Raw genomic sequence first — 11,097 nt, 5'->3', positions numbered from 1 at the left:
TTTTGTTAGGTAGGTACCAAAAACATCATGAATAATAAAATGAATGATATCCTTTTTTTAAGCGATGTAGTAGGATAATAAATTAAAGTTTGCATTAAAAATGAATCTGGTTAATATATTATAAGAATACTTTAATGTTTTAGATTCATATAGTAGGTACCTACTCTGTATATGGCGTACTATCGTAAAACGTCAGTACTATTCGGAATAATGTATTGCCTATAACTTGTAAGTTATAATAATATGCGTATTAACTAACTCAACTATTATTATTTTTTTTTTTTTTATTACTCACTTGAATTTAACAATTAATTACCAATTTTTTGTTTAAAAGTTCAATATCGTCGATATTTTCCCATTTTCGATACACACGCTTCAGCGCATTGAAATGGGGTTTTCAGCAACTAACATGCTTAATATTATATACAGAATTGTATACAATATTGAGTGAAATTTTACACTATCGGTTAGGACACACATTTAACTGTACTTATTTTTACTTTAATTTGTGTTTCGTGAAATATTATTCATCGTCTATTCCTAAATATATGTGTATTTATTGTATACGTTTATTTATGACAAAATATATAGCACCTATATTAACCTAATCACTAATTTCTGTTATTGATATTATCTGATAATAATCGCAAAATAAACGTAAGGTATATAACGTAATCCAAACATTTTATTACATTTTATAATTATTCAAAGCTTAAACATTTTTTAGGTTACTTTTTTTTTTTATTAAACATAAATATAAATGTAGTGATCAATAAATAAACAATCTGAACAAGATTCTAGTATTTTTTCTTTTAGATTTATACAACAATATTTATTTTCGTTGCATTTTTTTTTATCTTGTTATTAAATAAAATGTTAATTTAAAATATCTATAAATAACGATTTTTTCATTTTAAAACGGAAAACGTTTTGTTTTAAAAATGTTTGCCGAAGTTCACGTTTGGTTGTAATAATAACAACCTAGGTAGTCTTTTTTTGCTTTTTAATCTATGTTTTCTAGATATACATACAACTCCCACCGACATCTGGCCCGGTCTATTTTTATGTATTTTTCAGCACAGCGCGTGAAAACAAAACATCATTATATGATAATTATAAAAGTTGTTTTTAACGAAAAAACAACAAGTCCGGTGACGGCAATTGTGACGTATAAATAGGTGTAGGTATAATATTATTATAATATTCTAATAATACCCTGACATCGATTGATTGCAGGCCCGCAAACGATTCTTATGCCACTTCTGCTATAAATTATAATAACAATATTACGGTAGGTCTATAATTGTCCAGTAGTCGAGCGTCTAATAATATATATATAATTAGATCTGAGGACTTCTAGTTTTTTCATATTTTTTTAGAAAGATCGTAGAAAAATTTTAAATGTGTTTCATAACACCAGTTTAATTGAAAATTGTATTTTGCATATTTTTGCATATTTTGTCATCATGACATATAAATGCATATTTGGCAATTTTCGAAATAAGTTCTCAAATTAGCTTAGACAAAAAAGAACAAAGTGGTAAATTTTCCATTTCAAAATAATATTTTTACTATCGGTTAGGTAATTTACAATCTGACCGATAAAATCGATAAAACCGAAACGCGTATAAGTAGTGAATTTCAGTTATCTGTCATATTTCGTCGCGTACTTGTATTATTGTGCACACTGCGTGGAATATTTTCGTCGAGTAATTATTTCGTCTCTTTCAATTTTTTTTAGTAATATTTACTTATTTTTGTCAAATATGCCAAAGGAAAAACAATCATTGGTTTCTCGTTTAAATAGTTATGTGTCGGAATTTAGTGAATGTAGTGGTCCAGTATTTACAACTGACGGCAAAATATTGTATTGTAAATTGTGCGATTCAAAAGTTGGAAGTGACAGAAAATTCAACGTTCAACAACACATTGACACAGCTAAACATAAGGCAGCTATTAAACGAAAACAAAGTAAATTTGATTTACAAAAAACTCAACAACAACTTTTAAGTAACACAAAAAAGTCATCTTTTAATAAAGATTTATGTTATGCTGTGTTGTCGGCTAACATTCCATTAAATAAATTAAATAATCATAATTTTAAGTCATTTTTGGAAAAATATACTTAAAAAAAAATTCCAAATCAAATTACACTTCGTAAAGGCTATGTGAATGACATTTATGAAGACACTTTAGTGAAAATTAGAAGTTTTATATTTGGTAAAAAAATCTGGGTTTCGATCGATGAGACAACAGATTCCGCAGGTCGTTACATCGCAAATGTCATTGTAGGAACGCTCGAACTTAATGACCCTGGTCACGTGTTTTTATTAAACTGTGCAGAACTAGAGAAATCAAATCACATTGCAATCACTATTATTATAATAAAAATAACTAATAAGATAATATAATAAAATAAAATAATTTTTTAGAGCATATTTTAAGTGCAAATTTCTTGATTTTTAAGTACTATAAGTCCTCAGCCCTGTATATAATATTATATTATGTGCATGTCAACTGTGTACAGGATGTGTTATACAATAATATAAGTACCTAGTATTATATATACTATATTTGTGTTTCCAGAATAACAATATAATTTTATATAATTGTATAATATGTGTATCCACTTAAAATATATTATACTTAACATATTATATTATTTTTAAGTTGTAACCGATTGTCAAAAGTATTTAAAAATAACAGAATAAATAAATAATCATAAACTTGAACGAACAGAAAAAACAGTTTCTAACATTATGTGTGAATAAAATATAAAAATATACATATTATAACTATTGTCCCACATTTTTCGCAGTGCATCGACAAAAGTCCGACTAGTCCACCAAAATTCTCTGTCTATAGAAACTATATTTGTGCGCCATTTTCCCCGCCGTCGCATTATTCGAGCATAAAGCTGGGAATTTTAACCAGCGGTGGTCCTAATTGAGCCGACGTTTGACGGTTGATTGCACGCACACATACGACTTAGAAGATTGCATATTTTCTATGTGTGTGTATGCATAGCTTAATCGGGTATATAATATACACATACTGTAGGTAAACCCATAGCCGGATTTTGAGTTTTGAGAAAAAACATTTTTTTGGAATACGACTCTCAAAAAAAAAAAACACCCAATTTATAAAAATTTTCACTATGCATCGTATATTAAATTATCATGACCGGGATGCTATTCTCTCATTGAGTATTTGAGTGGCAAAACCTAAAAATTAATACACATTTATAAGAATAATTTATTATATTTTGTAGAGACTTACAATATAGTTTCAATGTTTCCCTCGACCCAGATGTATTTTATAATTTCAACAAGTACACGTTCCACCGTTAACCGCCAACTCTTATCATATCACTTGAACAAATTAGCCATCAGTGCGATTCTCCAACGTGTGCACTAAAATACACATACTATAATTATTACGGCAAGCTTTTATCTTATTTTGAATTAATTGTTCCTTCATTTTCGTTTCATAATAAAATGTTCTTCTTTCAACTTTAAAATTGTCCTATAATATAATAAATTATATCAACAATACTATAAATTCAACATCCGAAAACCCCCTAAATATTAAACTATAATATTAAATATTATCTTTACATCGACTATTGTACCATGTCAGTTTTAATTTTTGTACATTTTAGATCGTTTACTGTATTTTTAAAATAGTATTTATTCATATTCAGTAATTGAAAAGCTTAAAATAATATAGACAAATTATATCGTACAATCTTTTCGAAACGAGAAATACTGGCGTAACTGTTCGTGGCGTGTAGGGATGAAATGGAAAGTCTATCGAACAAAATTATGATTCAAAGGTGTGAAAGATAACTTGTTCCCAACATAATATACAACCGTAGAATGGTGTGTTAAATACGTGCACGTCTTTCTATTAACCACCTTACAAATTAACGATCACACAACACTAATAAAAATAAATGTATTTATATTATTAACTTGTATTTAATTCATGACTAAACTTTTTGAGTGTACACAATTTGCACGTCGGTGGTGGTAATATGGTTTAAAACTTTCTAAGCTATGTTTAAAATCGATAAATCAGAATATATTCTTTATTTTAACTTTTTTATTACATTATGAATTTTATTACGTTATATGTCAGGTTATTTTCAAATCAGAAATTAATATTGAATCTAAGAATAATTTCGACGAGTATGTACTCATATTTGCATCCATTATTAATTGTGCACCTATAAAACTGAGTAAATTATTCTATGATCGTTACCAAAGTAATGACTGAATTAATGAGTCTTAAATTTATTTCAAGCATTCACGAGAGAATTATTTATTTTTCTTTATGCAGCTGTACTCGTATATTCTTATAAACAATTTACTTTGCCTCATAATTATTATTTTGACAATTTTATCATATCTATGCGTACATGAAAATTAATATTATTAATTTCATATTAATTGTTAATGTTTTATAATTCGTTTTATGTTATAGCTAATGAAATTAACTATAAATAAATAATTTTATTTTTAATAACCTTTCATTGAATACAATGACATTATCTAACTCACAAAAACATATTATTATTTATTTTATGAACAAGTAACTGGTATTGTACATAATTTGTACTACTATAAAAACTGTTCATTATTTTACTGGTAAAATATTTCATTGTCTGATATTTCAATTTTACACACACACAACAGAAAGTTTTTCATTATTTTTGTTCTAAATAAATACATACATTTTGTTTATCTGTGGAGATGTCGGAATTTACAACTAGTATATAAATTATAGTCTTAATTTTTTTTTAGCTTTGTTCTACTATAATAATATTATTGTATACGACGAACAATACCCAAACTTCATGTATGGCTTAAATCACTATAATGTATACACTTATTGTTTTTGGTGAACTTATTATTTAAAAACAAACATTTGAAGAACTTAAAAAACAAAACAAATTCAATTTACTCGTATTACATTATGTAAGAGTTACGAAAGGACACGCATTGATTCACACGTGTCATATACTAAAAACTTATGTTAAAACATTTTTAAGTCCGCAAAACCACGTTTTGTTTTCCACAACTGAATTTTAATTATACATTTATACCTATAGGCTATTTAAAATAGTATTAAGATTCGGTATTAGGCATAACGGTATGAAACGTCTTAGTAATATAGATTTATATTAATTATAATTATTATATTAACCATTTTGTATTACCGTCTATCGATTGTTCGTGAAATTTATTTAGGTTGATTAAATAATACTTTCATTAAACCATTCGATTTGGCGTGTACAAAAAAAAAAAAAAAACACTGAAATACGAAATTTCGGAAACGTGATCTCCTGGATGCAGTCGGTTGACGAATCGCTGGATTATGTTCGTACAATATAGGCGAGATGGGACGTTATTGCCGACCAACGCGACTCGTTATATCGAATATATATAGATGAGGTTTTTATTCCGGGCCAGGGAGGCCGAGACGGGGCCACAAAATATATAAATTGCAGACATCAATAAAAACATAATCCTGCGCCTTTTGAATACGACAACAAGAGCGTAAGAACATTGGCGGTCGCAAGACGTGAAGTAGTTATTTTGGTCGAAATGGCGATGGAAGAGGAGGAGAAAGATTTGTAAGTTGTGTACTACACTCTGCCGTCGTGATAAATAATTTTTTTTAAAACTTTCGTTTATGCTAGGCATATAATATTATCTCGTTTTTTTCCCCTTCGCCGTATATATACACGATATCTGAATACGAACTAACATTTTAAACACATAATATTATTGTACATTAACTCCTCCGCTTCTCAAAGTGCAACAATAACAATTCACGTGTCAGTAGCTGTTGTGCCACAGCCCACCGATATAGATTTATCATACATCGTAAAGCGACTGGGGTGATTTTTAGTTGAATTTTCCAGTTATTATTTGTTTGACGTTTTCCCGACATCGAACTCCAACAAAAATACACACTATAATAGGTTTAAATTGTAGATGATACCTATGTGACAATCATTGTCGTTCGACAATTTCTCGGGAAATATCGATTTTATGACGAGTGGGTAGAAAGTGAGGAGGGAGGTGGTTTGAGGGTAAACTTTCCTACCATATTTTTGTAGGTCTGTAAAAAATGGTCTTATACAATATGTGTATATGTAATTTAGTGATCGAATATTTTTGTAATGAATAATTTGTTTGTATTGGATATCCTAGTATATCCGCTTAGTATTAAGAATATAAATATTAAATAATATCGGAAATAACTAAGTTATTGATTTGACAGAATCTAGTATACGTAAGTACGTTTATAATATTATCTATGATTATCGTCGAATTGATTGTCTCCGAAACCTGTAATCAGATATCGTATACAAATAGAGGTACCATATACGTAGAATGATGTCCCATTAATAATATTAAACTCTAGGAAATCAATATAATATAATAATATGATGATATAATGGTAGCAAATTTACCATGGACGGCACATGAGTAAAAGAGAATAAATAACAATACACCACTTCACAGATAACGGAAAAAACATATAATTTATTTTTTAAACAACAAAAATACAACAATAATTAATTAACGTTGAAGTTAAAATTAAAAACAAAATAAAAAAGGTGGGTAAGTGGGTGTCACTCTGCTGTACAGTAGGTTACAAGTGGGTCACTGTAATGGATAAGAAAAACGATTCAGAGCGAAGACGGTCAGTCAGCCTATAATGATAATACTAAGTATATTTGATGATATTATTGTGAATTAAGTAATTTATATACATTATAATCTATTTACGTGGAACCCTGCTTTAAATTTTTCAATCCTTAGCTATAAAAGTTGAACATTTTATACATTTTTAACTACTTACTTAGAACAATTTGTAAATTTTAAATTTGATAAATTTCGTCAAAATATGAACTTTAAATGCATATAAAAAAAATGGTGCCTGTATACTTTTAATATAATATTTCAACTGCTATTGTAACAGTATATCGGGAGCCTTGTATTAAATTTTCGCAGTAAAAAAATTTTATTGACATTCATAGAAAAAAACTAAAAAAATTTGAAACTGAAAATGTCCGTAAACAGTTCAAAACAAATTAAAATAAAAATTTTATCGTGTATAGAAAATGCTAATATAAAAGACCAGTAAACATTTCATGTAGATATCTACATTAATTTGTTTTAGAGTTACATCATAAACCAAAATCGATTTTGCGTAAAAATTCCCGTTTTTTCTTAATTTTTATGACGTATTCCCCGGCGCTTTTGAAAGCCATTGGGAATTTTAAATTTTGACCACCCGTATGCAACAACTAGATTCACTTTCCCGTCGAACAAAATACTGGTTGAAGAAAATCGAAGCAGTTTTACTGCCCCAAATGGCGGTGACAGACATATAAATAAAATAAAAAAAACAAAAACACACATCATTGTAAAACAAATACATTCATCGATCCGCTAAGAATCTGAAATTGTTTTTTTTTTTACAAGATAGCACAGGTAATAATAAATTGAAAAATTAGTAATATATTATTATCATCCTTGCACTGCTTAACTTTTTGGTATATCATGATATCACATACCATTGTGATTTCTTGATCGCGTGCGTCATTTGAATTTTTTTCTGTGCCCCCCAAGTCCACAATCATCGCAATCATAATTGCTGCTGTTGAATTGATACTATTCGTTGGTTTTAATATTTTATTTTTTAATAAAATAATAATTGTATTTATTGTGTTACTGTTCTCGTCTGCTATGGCGCGTGAGAGAAACTTTTCTTCCTGAATATCTGTACAGCGTTTTCTAGTGTATGATTGCTCTAATTACATTCAAAACACGTACCGGAATAACGGTAAATAGACCGAAATTCTCGGAAGACTGGAACATCGATGGACAATAGGATTATAAAATATAAACAACCTACAGTGAAGGGTGAAATAATACGTATTTAATGTTTTTATAATGTTATCGAATAAGTTTCTGAGGATAAAATGTTATCCTATTATTGTCGGTTTTTTCCTTACACGGCCGTGGAAGACAAAACGATCAAATTGAAATTCATGACATTTTACAAATTCACAAACAAATGCATGTGACAATATATTTTATTTTATCGAATTTGCTATTTAATAATATTTTGCACAGTTGTATGTACCATATTTCATGTTTGCAGTTCCAACTGTATATTATACTTTATCTGCATGCTTGTGCTCTATTTGTATTCCTACTATATAATCAGAGCGTAGAAGATCTCATGGGCTTGGAATATTTTGTTTTTATGACTATACAATTTTTTTTTTTTTTCATTATATGGTTTCAAACAAATAATCGTGTAATATTCCTACTCTCATATATATGTGTATTTTTTTATTAGTTGTCTGTCGTATTCTATAATATACTATATTAAAAGTGACTTTCAGTACCCAATAATAGGTACCTTTCATTATATTATTGTTGCTAAATAAATAAATAAAAGCAACTGTATTGAATTACAGCACTTGCAAAATCAAATCTGATTTTAATCTTAAAGTAATAAAATAATGGAATGTAATTAGTTCAAACATTTAAAGTCAACTCAATAATATTTAAAATTAAACATTAAAATAATACAATAACGTTTCAACAGTGTTTTTCAGTTTCTTCGCTGATCGGGAAAACAGTATACAATAGTTGCAGGTAGTAAAAGTAATAGTAATAGTTATAGTAATAGTAATAGTTGTAGGTAGGTATATAATAATATTATGACGATATTCTAAAAAATATTACTATTGATACCTAAGTACCTTATAAATTGTTATACCTATTGAAGTATAATATATAGGTTAAGCATAAAAGTATATGTATACATAATAATATATACTTAATACATAATAATATGATATAAACACTTTTCATTTACAATGAAAAACCCTACTGTATCATATTATCCTTAAATGTGTTAACGTAAAACTACATTATGACTATTATGATCATTATGATAACTTTATACCTTAAGATGATATCGTTAATAGTTAATAATTATCATTGTACATACAGAAAAACTGGCTTTTGTCCGACACGAGCGGGATTGTTAAATCTTTTCGTTAATACAATATAATAATAAAACCTACCAGTATAACAATAATGCACACTTGGCGATGGTTAAGTTTTATGATATCCTTTAAAATGTTACTTTATTTTATATGAAACGTTCAAATAACGTCGTAAAGTTTAGATAGGCGCTATTGGACATAACTAAAAGCGCTTCAGCAATTTTTTCGCAAAAATTGTCGTCGCTACTTTCCTCTTCGATGGAGGTACATACACCACACGCATCATGTGTATCAGTTCGGTGCACAATAAAAATTTAATATTACACAGTAAAAGCGTATAATCTGCAGGTTAACTCCGCTTATAGCATATAACGGGGCGTAGAACGACGTCGTACATTGTAAAGAATGTATATGCGTTTTCTCGACTCAACCCAAGAGAATTGTTACATTTTTCTTTTCCAAATATTTTGCTTACCTATGTATGATTATATTATACAGTTATATAGTACTGTGCGACTATCATAATTGGAATTTTCACGAACACTGGTTCAATGTGAAAAATATATTTTTCCCGTCGAGTGGGAGGAGGGCGAATAGCTTCCCACTTCAAGGTATGATAAAGCAATTATAGTCGGAATGCATACAATTAACCTAGGTTGATGGAATCGTACGGTCGTCGAAATTAAAATTGCAAAACTATACATAAATAAATACAACACATTTTCAAAATTCCACATTTCCACACATTGAGCGTCCGCTGGTGCGGTCGTCGAACCTGCCAAAAACGGTTTTATTTCATACATATATAATTTTTGAGTTAAAGTTATATTATTTTTCGTCCCGTTGCGCTCGTCAAACCTAACCAGATGGTCTCAAACGATCGTTATAACATGTGCGTGGTGAAAATGCGAATTATTGTTACAAGCGTGTTTATCGTTAACTGAAAACTACCTTTTTTCCGCCATCAACCACTGCGCTCGCCGTTTGAATATGCGTGAGACTTCAATAGCGGCACTGACACGTCGCCATAAAAAATGAAGAACACCTAAATCGCGCTCTACATATTGATGATGCACAATCGTGGTAGTCGGGAATTACATTACATGCGAATATTACTGATATGTCTGAGCAAATATACGTATGTATTTAATATATTATATTATCCTATTGTAGTGGTCCTATATTATATTTTATTCAATGACGGCCGCTTACAGAAATCATATACGATTTTTTTTCTTCATTTAAATCATGTAAACATTTTTATGCTTTTCGTTAACACCGATGTCAATTTTGAATCTTAATAGTTGAAAATATAGTTTCTGATAAATATTGTTTCCATCAGACTGCGTTGTTAGACTAATTTTACTGATTTTAAATTTTATATTGCATTCGATGTGGAATATGAACAGTGGAGATTAAATCATATTGAATGATCACAACAGCTGACTTGTGTGTTCATCATTCAAGTGGGGCTCGACCGAGTGATTATTTAGACGCTTTTTCGTGGAGTGGAATGCGACGGTCAATCTGCACCCGACGTAGTATACCATACAGCTACACTATAGCTGCTACAGCTAGTCATGTACTTAATGAAACGTTTTATCCATAGTGCAATATAACTACCGAAATGAAAATTAGGTTTAACGATCACGAGTAACAACGATAGAAAATCGCATTGCATCTAGATCGAATATTGAAGTCGAAAGCCATATAGTTACAATACATTAACCGTTAGAACCTATTATCGTAATAAACATATTTTAACACACACATCTCATCCACCTCTTATCAAAATCGACTTCAAAATTTACGAAACATATTATTGTTATTGTTCCTTTTTAGTTTTTATGGAAACCACCTCAAAAGCTTATATTATTGAATCATCCTCACTAATTCAAGTTTAATAGTTCAAGTTTTTAGGTTTTTTAAGAATTTATAAATTAAATTATAATGTATACACATATTTATAATCTTTTAGTTCATATAATTACTTGATATAAAAATACAATATAGATTAAAATAATAAATTTGAATAAAAAAAAAACGTTTAACGC

This window comes from Metopolophium dirhodum, chromosome 4, assembly GCF_019925205.1.
Source record: "Metopolophium dirhodum isolate CAU chromosome 4, ASM1992520v1, whole genome shotgun sequence".
NCBI classification, from domain to species: Eukaryota; Metazoa; Arthropoda; class Insecta; order Hemiptera; family Aphididae; genus Metopolophium; species Metopolophium dirhodum.
This window is presented reverse-complemented; position numbering follows the sequence as displayed.